General features: G+C 38.4%; 1 long non-coding RNA gene across 2 annotated transcripts in view; it reads right to left on the bottom strand.

Annotated features, from left to right (window-relative positions):
• LOC127497663 (uncharacterized) overlaps positions 1-21449 on the bottom strand; it is a 69430-nt gene extending 47981 nt beyond the window's left edge. For both annotated transcript variants that reach the window (XR_007925601.1, XR_007925602.1), the window contains exons 1-2: positions 21332-21449; positions 20206-20275 (exon numbers count right to left, since the gene is read on the bottom strand). This is a non-coding gene — a long non-coding RNA (uncharacterized LOC127497663). The remainder of the gene's footprint in view (positions 1-20205; positions 20276-21331) is intronic.
• Positions 21450-22241: the final 792 nt, after the last annotated feature.

The following is a 22241-nucleotide window of genomic DNA, read 5'->3' as shown; positions in this document are numbered from 1 at the left end:
AACTTGATCCTAGAGAATTAGTCAATTACAGGCCGATCTCAAATCTCACTTTTCTGTCAAAAATACTAGAAAAGGCAGTATCATCACAGCTATGTTCCTTTTTAGAAAGAAATGGTATCTGTGAGGATTTCCAGTCAGGATTTAGACCGTACCATAGTACTGAGACTGCTCTCATTAGAGTTACTAATGATTTGCTCTTATCATCAGATCGTGGTTGTATCTCTCTATTAGTGTTACTGGATCTTAGTGCAGCATTTGACACTATTGATCACAATATTCTTTTAAATAGACTCGAAAATTATGTTGGCATTAGTGGAATTGCATTGTCATGGTTCAAATCATACTTATCTGACCGTTATCAGTTTGTAGTAGTAAACGAAGACATGTCATATCGATCACAAGTTCAATATGGAGTACCACAAGGCTCAGTACTAGGACCGTTACTGTTCACTCTGTACATGCTACCCTTGGGAGATATCATTAGGAAGCATGGCGTTAGTTTTCACTGTTACGCTGATGATACTCAGCTCTATATTTCTTCGCGCCCTGACGAAACTTACCAATTCACAAAATTAACGGAATGCATAGCTGATATAAAAAATTGGATGACCAGTAATTTCCTACTACTAAATTCAGAAAAAACAGAGATTCTAATTTTTGGACCAAAAACTGCTTCAAGTGATAACCTAGAATATTGTCTAACACTTGATGGCTGCTCTGTTAAGTCTTCGTCGTCAGTTAGGAACCTGGGTGTGCTTTTTGATACCAATCTTTCATTTGAAGGCCATGTTACTAGCATCTGTAAAACCGCATTCTTCCATCTTAAAAATATATCTAAACTACGACATATGCTCTCAATGAAAAATGCAGAACAGTTAGTTCATGCGTTCATGACCTCAAGGCTAGATTACTGTAACGCTCTACTGGGTGGTTGTTCTGCTCGCCTGATAAATAAACTACAGCTCGTACAAAATGCAGCAGCTAGAGTTCTTACTAGAACCAGGAAGTATGACCATATTAGCCCAGTTCTGTCAACACTGCATTGGCTTCCTGTTAAACATCGTATAGATTTTAAAATCTTGCTAATTACTTACAAAGCACTAAATGGTTTAGCTCCCCAGTACCTGAGCGAGCTCCTAATTCATTATAGTCCTTCACGTCTATTGCGATCTCAGAATTCAGGCCAGCTGATAATACCTAGAATATCAAAATCAACTGCAGGTGGTAGATCCTTCTCCTATTTGGCACCTAAACTCTGGAACAATCTTCCTAGCATTGTTCGGGAAGCAGACACACTCTGTCAGTTTAAATCTAGACTAAAAACGCATCTCTTTAACCTGGCATACACATAACACATTACCAATTTATATTTCCAAATCCGTTAAAGGATTATTAGGCTGCATAAATTAGGTCAGCCGGAACCGGGAACACTTCCTATAACACCTGATGTACTCGTTACATCAGAAGAAGAATGGCATCTACGCTAATATTAGTCTTTCTGTTTATCCCGAGGTTCACCGTAGTCAACCGGATCCGGGCCGTATCCAGGTGAGACCAAGGACCTGCACCTTGACACGACCACAACGCAGCCCTGAAGTATCAGCAGAGATTGAGTCAACTAGATCATCCCCTGTGAAGGCCTCATCGACACGACAGCCACGACACAGTTCCTCAACAACCGTCCATACCGGCGTGATGAATACGATCCTCAGTTGGATGGAACTGAAATAAATACTTTTAATGTTGCGATCCTATTGGACTTATGATAGCAACCTGAATTGTAACAAAGCACTGTTGGCCAGAGGAGAACTGGCACCCCGACTAAGCCTGGTTTCTCCCAAGGTTTTTTTCTCCATTTTAACACCAATTTGCCACTTGTCTGCCACCTGATGTCACCTGATGGAGTTTGGGTTCCTTGCCGCTGTCGCCTCTGGCTTGCTTAGTTGGGGACACTTGACTTGACATTTGATATTCAACAGTGCTTTTGATCTGCCTGCATTGACACTATTCTTTAAGAGATGCTGTGCAGCCAAACAATGTACCAGTTATCAATGTAAAGCTGCTTTGACACAATCTACATTGTAAAAAGCGCTATATAAATAAAGGTGACTTGACTTGACTTGACTTCCCTCTTCTCCCTGGATTCCTGGCACCTGTTCCTCATCATTAGCACTTCCTTAAAGTTGGACTCACTCCTTGCACTCCCTTTCCATTCTTAATGTTATATTGATGTTATTCTAAGTTAAGTATTGTGTCGCTGTTCTGTTCCTTGTTTAATAAATACCCTATCTTTGTTAGAAGTCCGTATTTCGCCTCATCCCTGCTGCAGCTACACAGCTATCGTAATAAAATCATTAAAGCCACGATTTTAATATTAATACATGGGAATTCATATACATTCACACTTTACGTTACATGATTTACGTTTTTTATTGCTGTTAATACGTAAGTATTTTTACGTTTTAGTCCTTTAAATACATCAATGTTGTACGTTTTTGTGTGTATGAAAACGTAAGTAAATGTACGTGTGGTAGAACCACAATTTATGTAAAAATACACACGTTTTCTCATGAGATCACGTTGGAAATTCTAACTATTTTCCTAATCTGATTCAAAAATACCTTGCATAAATGCATAGCACTTTGCATTCCTTCACAGAATAAACAAACATTTTTGGAGTGCTTTTAGAAAAAAAAAAAAAAAAAATCATTGATTGAAATGATGCAATACTTGGCACAAGAACCTAATTCATATAAAGCAATAGCAACATGCATTAGTAAGTGTTTGGCTTCCACCGTATTTTCTGCGGGAGCCACGTTTGTTTCATTAAATCACATAAAAATGCCATGTCGTTTTGTTTCTATTCCAAATCCATGAACTCCTGCAGTACAGCTCTCTCTCTCTCGCCCCAGCCTTTTCTCTTACAGAGAAGTAGTTATTGACAGAGGAATGGGCAAATGGCCAATCTGTTTACACAAGATAAAGTTTCAGGACGCTGTTTCTAATTCTCATCTTTTGTTCAGAAAAGTTAGCAACATAAGACGACAGCTTTCTTGGCATAATATTAGATGTGTCAGAAAGCCAAATACGCCAATTACACACTGGGGGGCCACTGAATTTCCTAACTTCTTTAGTCAACGGACTCGGTGGCTTTCTGTGACAGGACCACTGACAGAAACTTCTCGCTGCTATGGTAACTGACATGAATTGGCAATCTTCACACTGCAGTAATGTTGTTCAGAATACATGGGATTCATGTGTAAATGTATTTTCGTCAGGTAGCAGAGTTTAGGGTATGTCAGCAGGTTGTTTGAAAGATTGATTCAGATTCAAAAACGGTAAACATAGTTTCTGTGTTGATTCTCCCTTGCTCATGCGTTTAACTTATCTGTCCAAGACACAAGATGATATCTGTTTGCTCTGTATCCATGGCAACCCACTATAACTATGATAAGGAGGCTTGTGAAAATGGAACAACAAACGTACACACTGTAAAGTTTCAGGAGTGACAACCGCATGCGGGAGTGAGTCCTCTTAATCAAATACTTCCCTTCTATATAGTATGCGAAAAACTGAACGACAAAACAGTAGTATGTCTGAAAAGTCCCTGTATGATGTACTACTTCCGCCGAGATTCTGAAGTGCGCATTCAACACTTTACTATCCCGTGAGGCCACAGGAGGGGATTTATGAATTAAAGTGAAGCGACGCAACTGACGCTGGTAGGTCAACAACAACATAGCAGATGTACAGGTGCTGGTCATATAATTAGAATATCATCAAAAAGTTCATTTTTTTATTATAAATTATTTTTAAAAATGAAACTTTCATATATTCTAGATTCCCTACATGTAAAGTAAAACATTTCAAAAGTTTTTTTTTTTTAATTTTGATGATTAGAGCGTACAGCTCATGAAAGTCCAAAATCCAGTATTTCAAAATATTAGAATATTTCCTAAGATCAATCAAAAAATGGATTTGCAAAACAGAAAAGTTCAAGTTCTTTAAAGTATGTTCTTTTGTGCACTCAATACTTGATCGGCAGGACATATTACAGCAAATGACTTGCTCCTAGCACAAATTACTGCATCAGTGAAGTGTGGCATGGAAGTGATCAGCCTGTGGCACTGCTGAGGCACTATTGAGCCTTCAGATCATCTGTATATTGTTGGATCGACTGTTTCTCATCTTTCTCTTGAAAATATCCCATAGATTCAGGTCAGGCATATTGGCTGGCCAATAAAGCACAGTAATATCATGGTCAGCAAACCACTTGGAAGTGGTTTTTGCACTGTGGGCAGGTGCTAAAGTCCTGCTGGAAAAGGAAATCAGCATCTTCATAAAGCTTGTCAGCAGATGGAAGCATAAAGTGCTCCAAAATCTCCTGGAAGATGGCTGCATTGACTTTGCACTTGATAAAACACAATGGACCAACACCAGCAGACGTCACGGCCCCCCCAAATCATTATTGACTTCAGAAACTTCACACTAGACTTCAAGCAGCTTGGATTCTGTGCCTCTCCAGTCTTCCTTCAGACTCTGGGACCATGATTTCAACATGAAATGCAAAATTTACTTTTATCTGAAAAGAGGACTTTCGACCACTGTTCACTGTCCAGTTCTTTTTCTCCTTAGCCCAGGTAAGATGCTTCTGACGTTGTCTCTGGTTCAGAAGTGGCTTGGTAGTCCTTTTCCTGAAGATGTCTGAGTGTGGTGACTCTTGATGCGCTGACTCCGGCTTCATTCTACTCATTGTGAAGCTCTCCCAAGTGTTTGAATCGGCTTTACTTGACGGTATTCTCAAGCTTGGGGTCATCCCTGTTGCTTGTGCACCTTTGCCTACCCAATTTCTTCCTTCCAGTCAACTTTGCATTTAATATGCTTTGATACATCACTCTGTAAACAGCCACCCCATTCAGTAATGACCTTCTGTGACTTACTCTCTTTGTGGAGGGTGTCAATGATTGTCTCCTGGACCATTGCCAAGTCAGCAGTCTTCCCCATTAGTGTGGTTTCAAAAAACAAAAGATACCCGGAATTTATACTGTAGGGATGGTCATTTAATGAAACTCAAATGTAAATATTCTAATATTTTGAGATACTGGATTTTGGACTTTCATTAGCTGTACGCTCTAATCAACAAATTTAAAAAAAAAAAACCTTTTGAAATGTTTTACTTTACATGTAGGGAATCTAGAATATATGAAAGTTTCATTTTTTAAAATAATTTACAATAAAAAAATGAACTTTTTTACGATATTCTAATTATATGACCAGCACCTGTAGTATATGTCCACTATATTAGTACAAGACAGTTTACCGATGAGTTTTATAATGTTTATTGTACTTCACACAAAATATGAAGCATCTGTTTTCACTCTAGAAAATCTCTTTAAGAGCTTAATAAAACACAGTGCAAGTGTGCATTACAATATTACCCATAAACTCTCTCTCTCTCCCTTGCATTATCATCAACATACACAGCGAAGTACACAGAAACACTCGTTACAACTAACAGTAAACAAATATATAAAGACCTTATGCCTTTTCGGGTGGTGCTTAATAAACTGGTAAACTTTATATCTGTAAATCAACTCCGATGAACTGTAATAAAGTGCTCTCACCTTCATTACTGCCGTATCCAGTATCAGATTATAAGCTGGATCAGAACAGTTTGTATTGATCTATCTTTGAGTAACAACTTTTTAGCACAACCTCTATTTTGTATTCTCCCTTTGTATTGACATTCGTTCACAAAGCAATCCGGTGTGAAATGATTTGCGCAGACATAAACAAATTTCGGTAGAGTTGAGGGAGCATTTTCTTCGAAAACAAAATGAATCCACCTCGTCTTCAGCTGCTCAGATTTCGGGAGTAAATGGAGAGAGCTATGTGGATAAATCCATCCAGCTACAGAACACCTAAAACGCTTGGGAGACATTCTCGTCAGTGCAGTAATGGCGGACTGTGTAAACTCACTGTGAACTCGCTCAGGGCGGTTCTATGTTAAAACGGCAGTGTCTGTCAACATTCGTGGGCGGGGCCTGTGGCTTTTGTGACGTCACACTGCCAGGGATCTGGAAATGGCTTGTTCTGAGACACTGCTTATGATTTATGGGGATTAAAAAAAGGAGTGGTTTGATTTTTATCATTATACGGTGGTTGTGTAGACACACTGCCAACACACATTTATATCCAAACACCATGCAAAAGTGAATTTTGCATAATAGGTCCCCTTTAAAGGCCGCTCTTGCAGTGTTGCTATGTCCACTTATAGTAAGTGTTTTGGGGGTTGTTGTTCAGGCACATACACAATCGTCTTGTGCAGTGAGCAGGTGCAGTTCGTGATATTTCGGTCTTAAGGCCCGTTCACACCAAGAATGATGACTATAAAGATAACGATGAAGGTATATTTCTAAAAATCATTCTAAATATAAAAGAATAGCAGAGTCCACACCACAGCTATAACGATAACGATACAGAGAAACTGTATTTGTGGAATCACTTTTGGAACGATATTTTTTCCAGCTGTTGAACAATAAAACACTGCCAGCCAGTCAGAATCCACTCTAATTTAAGGGCTCGCACATTTAAAATGGCAGACGACACTGCGGAGAAGTTAATCGCCGAGGTCCAGAAAAAGCCACCATTGTTTGACAAGTCAAACCCCCTTTTCAAGGGTACTTTAAAAAAAATGGATTTATGGAAAACAATCGACCATACCCTAGGAATAAATGGTGAGAAGTATTATGTGCAATATATGCCAGGCTAGCAAAAACAGTGTAATATAAAATTATCCAGCACTACTTTCGACAACATTATCTTGCTTCCTTTGAAGTTGCAGTGAAAAAAGACTAGGCGTTGTTTTTATTGCACTATATTGACTTCATCAGCTAAATTCAGTGTTAGATTAGATCGATTACACTAGCTATTCACTCCAAACATAGCCTGCTGAGGACATCTGCTGGTTAAAGCCTGTAAATGCAACAAGAACAGCAAAAACATGTACACACTTTGAAAGTGCCGCGTGTGAGCTTAGAGTAAACAGACCGTTATCGTTCGTTGGTGTGGACGCAAATATAGTTATCATTATAGTTATCTTTATAGTTATCATTCTTTGAGTGAAGAGGTATTTATTTTTAGCATTAAGCATTTCCATTCATTTAGTTTTTTTTTGTTTTTTTTAATGGGCTTGTTCTCGTTCTCTGATTTGCTTGCAAGATCTGGCAAAACAAATGAGTTAGGGCTCGTACCACTTTCCCTGTGATTTCTTTCACCACACACACAGACAAGAGATACAACTCTGATGCACATTAAAATACACATTTTAACGTTCATCAGAGATGTATCTCTCGTCTGTCATCTCTTGTTGTAGGTTCAGTTTGGTTACGTACACACTGCGTAGAATTTTTGTGAATGCTATTGCCACTATACCTGCATTTTTCGGGAGTTAATTTGGTTGTAGAATGCGGTTGTCACTCCTGAAAATTACTGAACTGTGTGTGAACAGAACAGAATTAAGCACTAAAAGGTGAACTGACAATGTGATGAACTATTCTATGTGATGGAAAACCCACAACATTCACTCTCAAAACATCAGTGTGATTATAAGAATGTGTGTAAAGGGTAGAGAAGACAGCTTGAAAAAAAAAAAAAAAAAAGATCACAAGAAAGTTCACTAAAACTGAGACATTTTGGCAATGACAATGTTTACTTTACTTGCTTGTCAAAGAATGTTGATCTTTTAAAAATGTTACACTAAAAGCATCATGCAAATATGAATATTATTCCTGCTTTAGGGCCCTGTCATACACCCAGCACAATGCGACACCAGGCACGACGCAAGTGTTTTTTGGTAGTTTCAACCCGACGCAGTTATCATTTTCATGTCATGTGCCCATGTTGTTTAAATAGCAAATGCACTCGTGGCCAACTGTTCACCCATGGACATGCTGGTCTGAAAACGAGGTGTGTTTAGGCGCATTGTTGGCGTGTTGCTATTTTGAGGCAACTGAAAACAACTGCGCCACTGACCAACTGAAACCTGCTCTAAAGTCAATGGCGCAGTATTTTTTTGTAATTTAAAGAGCACGTTAGTAATATGCGCCTATAGGCGAGTGCACAACGCGCATACACTCTGCTTATTACACACACAGGGACGTGCAGCAGCACACAAACATGCCAAATATTACAAATAAAAGGATTACAATGTAAAAGATTATTATTGTGTACATAAAGATAAAAATGCCTACATGTCATAATGGATAGTCATTGCATGTATCAAAATTACCTATTTGCAGTAATGGCGAATTAAATTGGCTAATTATTTGACCAATCGTGGCAATACACACATATTTAAACTGACTCGTCATGGTGCAAGCGCAGCTGGATTTTAAAGGGAATGGGAGTTGACACTCTGATTGGTTTATTGCATGTTAGGCCCAAAACACACCCATGACTCATTAAGAGACTAGGTACAACCCCTTTGGTGCATTGACCATTTTTTCCATCATTAAACTAGCAAAAGTGGATTCGGACACACCCTAAGTGCACCTGCACCATGCGCTTCAGACCATGAGATAAGATCGTTAAAATAGGGCCCTTAATGTTAAACTGATCAAGAAATCTAGATTGAAACTATTTACTTTTAATACAAATTCCTGATCTGTCTTTGAAATCTTTCATCAAAGTAACTTGATCCGCCTTTGAAACAACTTTCCTTTTCGGCTTATGAGTTCGGCAGAACTGTAAGATGATGGATAAGCACAGATGCCAAATGCCCAGTTTTCCGTACTCTTCCCACAATGACAGTGACACTGACTTTCTCATATCTCTTGGCGTCATGCTGATGCTTCAGTCTCTACAATGGAAACCAATGTAGACTGGATTCTGACTACACTGCCTGAAAAAAACAAAACAAACAAAAAAAATACATGGATTTAATCACTTGCATTTTTTTTTTTTTTTTTTTTTTTTACAATACAATAAATTCCTTTATAATAATATTTGCAGTTTTCAGCATTCAATATTTTGTTTACCCAAAAAACACCTTGCATTATGGAATTAAGGGTGTGTGTTCACATTTGTAGTTCAGTTCTTTTGGTCCGGACCAAAAAAAGAAAATTTTCTTGTTTGGTGCACACCAGGGTTCGAATGGCAACGTTCACACTTATTCAAATGAACCACAGTAACAGAGCAATCGCAAAAATTTTTAATCCAACCAAACATGCCAAGTGTGAACACAACCTAAGAGGCTGTCAAGTTAAAGCCACATTTCCATTTAATGTAGTGCCAAATGAGCTATCTTTAGAAAGACAACCTATATGTGCCAGTGAGCTCTAATGATTTTATTTCACACTAAAAAGACTTTTTGTTTGCCATAATTCCTTTCTAGTGTCAATTATGATGAATGCTGTTTTTGTTTTCCACAGTGTTGCTTAGTAAATCAAGGGAGGGCTACAAACATCTGCATAGTTCTGTGAAACTACAGGCCCGCGAGTCCAGGTTGAAACAGAGGGTTCCAAATGCCACATTGAGCCACATGCTAATTAGTGCCGGAGAGAGTTAGAAAGATTTCCTAATGACACTCCCCCGGGGGATTCAACCACCAAACTCACAAAATTTCAGAGTGCGCTTCTGTCGGCTCTGACAGCGAGAGCAATGGGAACAGCTTTTACTGGGGGAAACAAAGACTTTGCTGAGCTCCTGTGGGAGGCTTCATTTGAATCCTCTGTCTCTCGCAGTAGCTGTAGCGTCAGTTCCTTCTAAGCAGTTACACGAAACAGCTGCATAATTGTGCCTCAAGCTTCAGTGCGTGGAGCACTGACATAGAACATAGAAGGGAATGGGAAAACTTCACTTGAATTTGGCAAAGTTTGAATATACTCCCAATTCTGCTAAGAGGGACATATAGTTTTGTTCACTTCAGAAGCAGATGTACCACAAAATGAAGTGGAAACAAGTGCATCCATTCGACTGAGATTGATTTCAGTGTATCATGTTTTTAAGGAATATTAGTATTTCTTTACATCCACAGCTTAGGGATCAGGGTTTACTGGTTAGCATGAGCTGTTATCCCCTGCTGGTCGATGCTGTAACTACATCATTAAATGGCCAAAAAGCATGGCTGAATTCGGAACGTCATATTAAAATATTACCATTTCTATCATATAAACATAGTATTGATTACTACTCAAAAGTAAGTAGAGTCAGGTGCACTAAAGGCCAAAGTATAAATAGGTTTTTATAGGTACGCTAGTATACGCGTACTGTGTGCATGACGCAAAGGTGGCGACACTGCTACTGAGGAGATGAAAAAAACAACAACAACAAACTACTGGAGACGGCAACAACTAGGGTTGTCATGATATATACCATAAACCTATCTCACGCAAAAAAAACAATCTCTGTGATCAACAAAAGTTTATGATACTTACACATTTTGTCCATCAAGACTTCAAAACTTAGCCTAAATGCAGTCGCCAAAAAAAAAAAAAGCTAAAGGTAGGCTATAAACAAACTACACCACGGTCCCACGAGTTCAGCGTCACCATCACTAAGCTTCTGACAACTCTTTCAGTTTTTATATAAAAACATTTTCCCAGAAAGTTTGAGTTAGAATAGTTCATAAGACCACAATTATAAGCATAATGAGGCTGTAAAAGTTTACCTGTTAAGCCTGGAACACACCAAGCTGACGGTCAGCCGTCGGGCAGTTTAGACAACTTTTTCTCAGTGTGTTCTGCAGTCCGCTGAAGTTGGTCCTTGTCGGCTTTTTTTCGGCCAATTCGACATGTTGAATCGGCATTGGAGCTCGTCGGTCAGTCGTGCCATCTGATCATTCTGATTGGCTGTTCAGCTACCGCCACCTGCTGGTATGGAAAGGCATTTCATCTTACGCAGGCACAGAACGGACGTGCTACTTGGCCGTCGGGTGTCGAGTGTCGGTTTGGTGTGTCAGGGCAACTTTGGACCCAGACGCTGCCGAAGTGAGCCAACCCTGCAGTCTGCTTTCATCGCCACTAGTTCGTCGGCGTTGGCTTGGTGTGTTCCGGGCTTTAGGCATGATGTCTTTTAATCTCCCCGACTGCCTCTGTAGTCTCATTTAGCCAATTGTTAGCAACCGCCTTTTTCAAGACACGTAACAGCTTTAAAAAAACACGAGTGGGGTAATACTGATGTATCACCACAGACCTTATTTGAGCCATTTAACTAAAACCCCATAAAAAAAACCCCATTGACTTTGGGACGATGGAAACGGAAGTGTTAAAATGCTAACTCGTTTCCGCGTTTTGGCCTACAAAGTGATGTCATTACCTGCACCACTCTATACCAGCTGAAGTATCACGATATCAAGCATGTGTTGATTCATAATTCAAATCTATGAAAATAAACCAAACTTTCATAAATACATAATGTCAATGAAAACAGACCAAATCAAATATTGTATTGACAAAGCAGCTGAAACCTTCTTCAAAAATCTTACTTTGTGATCTGCAGAAAAAAAAAGAAAATCCAAGTTTGCAATTTTTCATTTTTGGGTGAACTATTCTTTTAAGGTATTTTTCATTTTTATTTCACTGAAAGGAACTTTAATTGAGGTCATTGTGCTCTCGTTAGTATACATTACTCAAAACAGTATTCAAGGCTGTTCAGTAACCATCATCATCATAATAATGTTGATAATGGGGTGTTTAACTATTTGCTAGTTTCTTAAATTTATACTTTAAAACTCAGTGTTTCTGAAGCACCTTAAATATTAATTCTTACCCCATACTCCTGGATTGTAACTGCTCAGCCCTGCAGTCAAGATTGTGTAACAAATATTGGTAAAGCTGGTGAACGACATTTCTGACAGCTCTGAGAGGGTTGCTTAACTATCAGGTCCTCAGGCTCAAGACTGTGTAGCTGTGTTTAAAACAGACTGATAAAAGAAACCCTCAGGCTACAGAACTGTTCGCACTGAATTCACCAAGCAGACCTCCAAACTATATCCCCTTCTTCTCCATCTCCAAGACAGATTTATTCAGGTCTGCAAACATACATATGTGATGTGGCCTATGTAGTGAATAAAGTACAGTCCTATCACCGTTGTGTTCTTGATCAAACACTTAACGTCAGGATACCCAAAGGTAATTGTTGCATTGGATAAAGTGTGCCGTTAATGAGTATTAACATGTAAGTTTATATTCCTGCAGGGTTTAAATTGAAGTACAATTATCTTAAGTGGTTAGCAAAGGAAGTCTGGTAGCCTAAAGTAATGAGAGTACCTTTTAACACTTCATTTTACAGTGCCCTTGTTACATATGTTACATGTACTTACTCTAGTAATTGCATGCAGTTAACCCTAAACCACACCCTACAGTAAGTACATGCTATTAATTAATATTACTCAGTACTTACACTGTAACAACACCTTCAAATAAAGTGTAACCAACTATTAATTACAAAAGCAGTGGCTTAACACACAATTTCACATGCTATTCACTTTATTTTTAAAGGGGATCTGGTGTCCCCTAGAATGTGTCTGTGAAGTTTCAGCTCAAAATACCCCACAGATCATTTATTATAGCTTGTCAAATTTGCCCGTATTTGGGTGTGAGCAAAAACATGCCGTTTTTGTGTGTGTCCCTTTAAATGCAAATGAGCTGCTGCTCCCGGCCCCCTTTCCAGAAGAGGGCGGAGCTTTAACAGCTCGCGCTTCGGTTGCTCAACAACAACAAAGCTGGAGAATCTCACACAGCCAAAATGAGGATTGTCAGTAACGGTGTTCAGCCTTACATTGTTCAAACCGGAGTCGACACTGATGGAGAGACTCAGGAAGAAGTTACAACTTTTAGAATGAAACTGGACGTTTCTGAACGGTTAGTGGATAAATTTATGTAGTTGCTGTGGAGTTGATTCAACTCATCCACTAGCATGTGCCGTCATGTTAATCTTTTGTGCAAATCCAGCATTGAATTGACCCTCGTTTGTGAAGCAGTGCGACGTAAAATGACGGCATGGTAACAACACTCTACTACAACAACTCTTCCTCTTCTCTAAAGCAGCCCAACATGGCTTCGCCCCCTTTGTTGTGTGTTCTCAGGGGTGGGGGTTAGTGATGTCACCAACCTGGGAAGAAGCTTGTTGTAGTCCCTACCAGCCGTTTGTTGTAGTCCTTAAAAAGAGATTTCTGTAAAAGAAAATATCTCCCTTTGCATTGAACTTTGAGCATCGTAACTTTGCAGATGTTGTTTATGCTCAAACAGCAACATTACACACTAACTAAAGTTAAAAAGTGAAATCATAATCAACCACCCCTTTAAAGTAAGAGCAACGTTGCCATGTTTTAAATTGAATGTGTCTGGTTTTAGCCGATTCCAGTTAATTTAGCTGTACAAAAACAGTGTGTCATACTGCTTGAAATTGCAAACTGGTATTTGTTATTGTATTATTGTAATCATAAATACACTGGTTTGTAGCACAACTAGTTTCACAGTTTACTGCACTTTGTTTATCTTCTAGTTATTTACCTAATTCTGAGGTCTCGCACAAATAGCTTACGCCTGCATTGCAAAATAAGGTAGATAATAATTGATAGACTGGTGAGGTGTAAGTAATGTGATGGAGATAAGTTAACATGATCAATAGGTTGGCAGCAAAATATTTTTCCTACAAGCTACAAAGCTACCATCTTGAAGATTTTGTTCCAACATTGACAAATGCGGATGCGAGCTGACCAGATGTAGCCATTTGCAGCCGTTTTTAACTGGGGCTACATAGATTCAGCCATTACAATCTAAAGAGGCTCCTGTACTGTATCTCAGAATGCAAATGTAAATCACGTAAAGTTCCTCTTCTAGTGATTGCTCATGTTCAGGCTCATCTGTGCGTTGATTGAAAGAACAGGCACACAAATGACCTTTTTCTTCTTTCTTCGTGATTTGTGAGATCTCTGGCGGTGATAATTTCAGTGACTGGGTCGCTTTTTCCGCCCCTGATTCAAACAGCGTTCAATGCAGAGTATGAGCAGAACACACCATTTTACCTTTGCCACATGTGACGAGATCACAAGATATATAACATCAATAACATGCTTCAATTATATGTTAAAGAACTTGAAAACATCAATTGCCACAAATGAATAAGTGCCTTCTTAATCACTGTATTAGTAATGGATTTTTACATCTGAAAATGCCAAATTTGATTTAGGGTAGGTTTACACGACAACAATGTACTAAAAAAGTATGTTTTTAAAAGTAAGTTGAGTAGTTTGCATCACTGGATACTACTGTCGGTTGTTTAACATTTTTTTTATCTTACAGTTATCAGATATTAAACATTTTGCTACTTGCTTCTGACCATGCATTCTTTCACTGTTTAAACTATGGCGTTATGCTGTGAACGTTAAGCCCAGCCTCCTTTGATTTGATTGGCTGTCTCAATCATTTTGACATTGAGCAGCATCAAGAATATCAAATAAATCAGACAATTTGGCTGATTCTGTTTATTGGGGGGGACTTGTGTTCCTCAGTGTCTATGGTGGTTATGGCCCTGGATAAAACGACAAAGCTGACTTTCCTGCTGTGGCCCTGAGGATCACCACACAGAGGCACTGAAGAAGCAAACAAAACTGACAACACAACAACATTAACAGCATTTAATAGAAATGAAACATTTGGAAAACTTCATTTGCAGTCACTCAAGTGTTCCAGACGTCTAGCACACTGTTTATGCTTTGGCAACACATACATTGTTGCATACCAATAAAGCACTTTAAATTGAACTGAAACCCAATTATTCTTTTCTTTTTATTTCTTTTTTTTTCTTCTTCTCCTCCTATGTAGGAAATTGTTTATTACGTAATTATATTAACTAGGAAGAAATCTGGCAGTAGTGTTAGCAGAGGTATGCCTATAGAGCTAATAGATCTAATGTTGGATAATAGTCTTGTTTTTCATGCACATTTATTGGGACAACAAAAGCTAACGAAATTAACGAAGTGGATATGTGAGTGTTTTTTTTCCGGAATCTTGTCTGTCATCTGAAGGTGTGTTTTAGTGGAAAATGTTTTTCTGCAACAAAGCGACTAGAAGTAATTCATTTTCAAAGAACGAGTGATTCGAGGTGACATGAGGGTAGCAACTGTGCATCTTAAAGAAATAGTTCATCTAAAAATTTAATTTCTATCATTTACTCACTCTTATGTAGCAAACTCATATTTTGCTTTACAGTTACAGTGAATAGGGCATGAAAGAGATGTTAAAGTTCTACAAAAGTAGTCCATATACTGAATGACTTGTGCACTATGTCAGTTCTTCTGAAGCCATACAACATCTTTGTGTGATGAACTTGGCAAAATGTCTGCTATTCCCTGATAATGTTCCATTCCAGTGAGCTGTTCATCACTGCGACCGAATCAAGTTGAACTCAAGAACTGAGTTAGTCTGGAATGTGTTTCCCAAAAGCATGAGTAGCAACAATGATCGCAAGTTTCATTCTTACCATCATAGTTGAACGATTTGGTGTTTCCCGAAACCATAATTCTAATGAACATTCACAAACAACATCACAAGTTCTGTGGTTGAAAGTACAGATCTCCACCTATGGTTAGAAGCATAGTTTTTTGTTATCATGACACATGGATCATGCTTTGTGGGGGGAAAAGCAAGCTAACATGCAGTGCATTCTATTTCTATCAGTCTATGTTTTATTCCATATGTAGCTACATATTTAATTCTATATAACTGCATTGTTTTTGAAGACTGCGCGTGTGTTTGAGTGCCCCGGGGAACTCGGAGTATAAAAAAAAGAGGGAACCCACCTTTTCTCTTAAGCAGCTTTTTCGCAATAAACGGTTTCTGTTGTCTATGCAACTGAGCTATAGTAATCTGACATTAATTCGATCTCAAATAGACTAATTAGAAGTTATTACTCCAACACCTGTGTGATGTGATTAACATCAGTATCATTGCTGAAACAACGTCGTTCGAATGATGGATGTGCAACAAAGTTATGGTTTCCGGAAAACAGCCGTGACTGTAACTATATAGTTCGTTTATTGTACGATGCATATGCCGTATCGTTGAACTATGTTGGGAATGGTAATGAAGGAACATGCGACCATATTTGGCCAACAATGCTTTTGGGAAATGCTAGATCAACTTTTCAGTGACTGAAAGGTTTCGCTCTTGAATCATATGACCGATCTCAACAGACTGGGCCAGATGACCAATCAGACCAGACTGGGCTTTTCGAAAATATCGGTTTTAAAGAGACAGGAACTGAAGCAGAGTGTGAAAAGAAATGCTGTACAGTGTATGAGAAAAAAAATATGTTACTAAGGAAGTTTTATTCGGCCACATTCTTCACAACTTCCCATTCTTTTCTCCTCTTATTGCTAGTAAAGCAGTAAAGGCTTACATCGTTTCTCTTGTTGCCCATCGACTGAAAATTACAACCAAAAGCTGCACAATGTGGCATCGTATATTATATTATATATAAAAAGTATATTATATTCTGAGCTATGCTGCGGTAAAAATAGCAACAGGGCAGTGTCAGTAGCTCACCGAGTGCAACCATTTGACGTCATCGACATAGAGCGCACTGTACAGCTAAACAAAATGGCGCCCCCCATTGTCCAAATCGGTCCAAATATTACATGGATTTTTTAAATAACGTAAATCTTTCATGGGTTTTCTACATAGACTGTAAAAAAAATATGGACGTAGTGTCCGTGACGTCACCCGTAGATTTCTGAAGAGCATTTTTGAAGCGAAAATGAGGCCGCTGCCATCTTAGCAGCGCGTCACCACACGTCACTCCCGGATAACTGAAAATGAGCAAAGGGGCGGGACGTGGTTGGAACCAAGGTGACTGGTTGCTGAAACCACACCCGCCTAGCTCGACGTGATCATGTTAGCAGGCAAAGGATCTATCTATTTATAGATCTAAAATATTAATAAAGATAACAAGTTATAGAAAGTTCTAAAGATTTACTGTCAATCTACAGTGTCTTTTTTACGATATAGATGCTCCAACACCAGTAATTTAATTTGTGTCGGGTGTGCAAATAACAACACGCAAAATCAAATGGGACTCTATACTTTTATAATGAAATAGTGATCGCGAGATCAATCCAATCTGTGGCACTTAATTGGGTAAAATTTCCATAAGTGTCCATTGCAAAACAAAAAACAGTACTTTTTGTCCACAAAAGCGTTAAATCCATGAAATATTGATATATTATCCATTGTTTTCATCATATTTCTTCTGAATGATCTGCTCTCCATCATCGTTCTTCAAGAAATGATGCAACCTGAACAGCGTTTATGTTGTAAAACTGTATATGATCGTACATTAGACTCTCACAAACAAATGAGTCCACGTCCAAAATATAATTTTTCAAAATAGTGCATCAGTTTTAGATATAATATCCAAGCAGTGCTGTCGGAGTTTAATATTCTCCCGCCATTGTCATTGTAGTAAATCTCACAAACAAAACTTTAAGCCAATGCCACGATCCAACAACGTGTGTTCTGTTTATCTTCCGCATGCGAGCACATGTACACAGATGCAAATCTGTCTCGAGTCTCGATGATTAACGCAGCAAGACATATTATTTTATAATTGTATAAAATAATCCAGAAAAAAAGCACAAATACGGCAGAGATGGCAAATTCAGCGGCTGGAATTAGCTGAGACAGCAGTGCAATTCACCTGTCACTCAAGTGACCACACCCTTAATTATGCAGAACTTTAAGGCTTAATATAATTTAAACAGATGAGTTATAAAAAAATTCACCCCCCTCAGAGATGTCATGAAGGGCAAAATTAGCAGTATAGACCAAAACCACAATTTGTACCAACCTGTAAACCTGTAATTTTTTTTTTTTTTTCTGCTGTAAGGTTTGCCATTTTAACATGGGGCTCAATGAGATTCTGCTCTCTTTTGGAGCCTGTCCCTAGCGGCCAGTCGATGAATTGCAGTTTAATTCACTTCTGTATTGGCTTCATTAGAAACTGAGGGAGGTTGCCGCTTGGTTTTCTACTACATATTTCAGTAAGAGACATCATTTACGTTATATTAAGTCATACAAGTCTTAATACCAGGGGTTCCCTTTAAGTCACATGTCGATGAATTGAACTCTGACACATACAGTAGTGAAAGTGTTCACTGATGTTATTTTGTTTTGATTTACAAATCAAAATGTCCATTTACTGGCTCAATGTTTGAGTCATTATTCATATTCATAAAAGGCTTCATCATCTTGCTGCCTATAAACATTTCTGTTTTGTACATCTTTGAATGTGATCCAAATGCTGTTGCTCTGCATTGTTGCATTGTGGCAGGTAATGGATTGTTTTCTGAAATGCACAGTTCTCTCTCTTGTTGTGGTGGTGTTTTCTTCACTAGTGTCACTGGGATCTGCTCTGCTGTGCTGTTGTTCTACACAAACACATTCTCAATGAGGCTAGCAGTGAATTCTAGATGAAAGAGTGTAAAATACATTGTGTTGTACAGCTGTAACAGTGACTGATAGAGTTTATTCAACAGGTATCAGGATGAAACTGTTTAGCAAAATCTCAGTGAAAAAGAGCCACTGATAGAGGTTTGGCAATGCATCGGCTTGCTAGTCTTGAAAACAACTTTAAAGATTCATTTTGAAAGCGCAGGACAGTTTGTTGATGCCTTAAGAGGAATGGTTTGCTATAGTCGGTGCAGTTGCCAGTTATTCCCTATAATTTAGGTAAAAAAAAGAAAGGAAAAATGTCCTGCTGTGAGATGATTGCTTTGCTTTTTGGACTCAGTGTCTATGATGTTGTCGTCTAAGACACATGAAGTCAACGCAGTGAGAATCTTCTCAAGATCAGTAGCGCTTCTGTCACACACAGATGTCTTCTCTCTCGTATTGGCAACACTTCAGTCATATCAGCTGTGACTCAAGTGTTTTTACCTGACACACAACGAGCTGTGCATCGCTAAAAGACTTTCTGTAGCAGCAGATGTCATTGGCATGTCTGCAGTCACAGCGGAAAAGAGGAATGAAAGTACATCCCTTGTACTTTGTCTTCTAGTTGTAATTTATTTACGGGCTGAGGCGGGTATCTTGTTTATTGAATCAAGTCCATCCATTTGCCTATTTATCCATCCCCCTTTCCAAACATCTTAATCATTTGCAATTATACACTGACCAGTGAAGATTTAAATACATTCCGAAAAACCTGAATTATTAATAACATTTCCATATTCCAGTGCTATAACTGAAATGCAGTATGTGAGTTTCTTTATCTGATCACATTAACATGTAGTTTGCAAACACATGGACTTGAAAAATCTATTAGCTCTGGTATTACTTTAATCATTTCAGTTTTATATTAATTTAATCTATTAGTTCTAGTATTACTTTAAAGCTGGATTAGGCTTGTCATCTGGGGTATTACAGGAAAACCCAGTATATATAGACACTATGATAAACTTTAAGCCTTTAGAGTAATTGGGTAAATTTGGATAATTTTATTCTTTGTTATATCAGTGGTTGTCAACCCATAAATAGGTCACAGGTCTGTTCTGATTGGGTGGCGAGCAGCTTGGAAACAGTTACCATACAAGCGTGCATCAATAGCAGAATAAATATGAATAGCTTTTAAAAGAGAGGAAATGCTTCCTCCCTGTATCTTTAGATGTTGACATCAAAGGTCCAATCAAACTCTACTGTATTTTGAGGCAATTACATCTGTCACGTAGTGAGCCAAATTAGACATAACAAAAGCTACATAAAATACAGGTTCACACACAGCAAGGTATGCATTGCAGTCACTGGCTTCTGAATGCATGAAACTATAAAAAGAAAGCAACATATCACTGCAAATCATCAAAAAGTGCATATGCTGCACAGGAGCAGGAACTCATTGTGCAGTACAGCAGTTAGTATTGAACACACACACACACACACCTTGAACACATACCCAGAGCAATGGGAAGCCATTTTTGCTGCAACGGGTTACAAGTCCAATTCGCTAACCACAACTGCCCACCCATTTTGATGTTTATCACATAATCAGCTTTATATGACTTTTCTAAGTAAACTTGCTCAGTAGCTCACCTGGTACAGCATTGCACTTGAGATATGGAGCATTTGGATTAGGGCTGTCAATTTAACATGTTAATTTAATTAATTAGTTATGGGAAAAAATACCACACCCGCCCCGCCCCAGACCTACCTTCATTCCATACAGTTGATTGATGACGAACATGAAGAAGCAGGGAAACAACTCACTGCGTGGTGGAAGCCTATAAAATGCAATTAGAATGATCCAAAATTTAAGATATCAGGCAAAAATGCCCTTGAGTCAAATTGATATAATATGACATAGTTAAGCTATATCACACGAGTGCTGTTTTTGTTCCGAATAGCACAAGTGCACATGTGATACTGATTTTAAAAAACAGTTTAATAAACAAGAAGCTAATATTGTGTTATATTTTAGACACAATATTGTCTGTTTTTGTTCAGTTTTGCCAATGGAAATCTTACCTATAAAGCCACAGCAGAACTGTTGTGCTTCTCCGGGCAACACAGCAGTGTTTAATTTATGAATGAATCTGCATTTTGAGTCAATCAGTCGGGTGAACCAATGATCCAATGGCCCATTCACAAAGAGAGCCATTTACTTCATTCCTGAATGAATCAGTTGTTTGAACGAATCGAATAAATGACTCAATAGGCCCTATCATACACCCAGCGCAATGTGACGCCAGGCGCGACGCAAGTGTTTTTTGCTAGTTTCAGCCCGACACAGTTATCATTTTCACGTTCAGCGCCCACGTTGTTTAAATAGCAAATGCACTCACAAGGTGAAAACGAGGTGTGTTCAGGCACATTGTTGGCATGTGCTATTTTGAGGCAACTGAAAACGACTGAGCCATTGACCAACAAAAACCTGGTCTAAAGTCAATGGCGCAGTATTTTTTTTTTTGTTATTTTTTTCGTGTTAGTAATATGCGCCTATAGGCAGCTGCAAAACTCGTGTACACTCTGCTTGTCACACACACACGGACGCGCAGCAGCACACAAACATGCCAAATATTAAATGTACTGGTCTTGTTAGACTTCTCTGGCATCTAACTATCCATTAAGTTAAACAGTGACTCAAAAAACTTCGCTGGAGACATCAAGTCGTTTATGAAGTTTATGATTCAATTGTGAAACTGTAAAAATATACAAAAGACACAATTACTAAGTATGAAATTGAAAGATCACAGATTGATGATAAAGTAAGTTTAATTAAACCAAGAAAATTTACCTTCTCAAATGTATCACACAATAAGTGAACACTGTGTACTTACAAACATTGAGCTTAACAGATGCAAAGAAAGAAGATGTTTGAGGACGTCACAGATACCACATTTTTCTGAACTTCTGCAGTACAACTAATACTTCCTACTTCCTGAACTAAGAGGCTAATTGTGACTGCTTTTCAAAATTAAAGTCCTCAGATTAGACATACATAAAATAATATCAACTCAGTCCTGCACATTAAAAATGTATTTAAACTGACTTGTCAGGATGAGGGTGTCTATATTCCACCATGTAAATAGAAATCCGCCATGGCTTTTAAAGGGACTGGGAGATGAGACTCTGAGACCCAAAACACACCCATGACTCATTAAGACATTAGGTACAAACCTTTTAGACCATGCGCCTGGCACGCCGACCATTTTTTCCATCGTTAAACTAGCAAAAGTGGATTCGGACCTGCCCTAAGTGCATCAAATGATCAAATTGATTTGTGATTAATTTGTGATTAATTAGATTAATTAATCACCACATGGTGAAATTAATTATATTGGATATGAATCCTGCAAAACACAATGAAAGAGCTCAAAGACTTGTAGAAGCAGCAAAAATGGCATTTTTATCTCATCTTTGCTTTACTTAACACTATCAGTTAGGTTTACTGTAGGGTTTAGGTGCAGCATTCATTTCAAACATGATAGAACATTAGCGTACTTTTAAGAAGCCACATAATATTTTGCAGAAATGTCACCACAGGCACACTGCCAAATATATATTTGCATGACTGTCTTTATTCCATTTTGACAAATGTAAGCCTCATATAACAGCACGGAAGTCCCTAAAACATATAACACACTAGCGGCCCAAAGCAGTTGTTAAAACAACAGAGGTAGCGCTAATATGAATCTCCACATCATCATCGGTCCGTCTGCTTTGATGTGAATTTTTCATGCTCTTGTA

This window comes from Ctenopharyngodon idella, chromosome 16 (assembly GCF_019924925.1).
Source record: "Ctenopharyngodon idella isolate HZGC_01 chromosome 16, HZGC01, whole genome shotgun sequence".
Lineage (NCBI taxonomy): Eukaryota > Metazoa > Chordata > Actinopteri > Cypriniformes > Xenocyprididae > Ctenopharyngodon > Ctenopharyngodon idella.
This window is presented reverse-complemented; position numbering and strand designations above follow the sequence as displayed.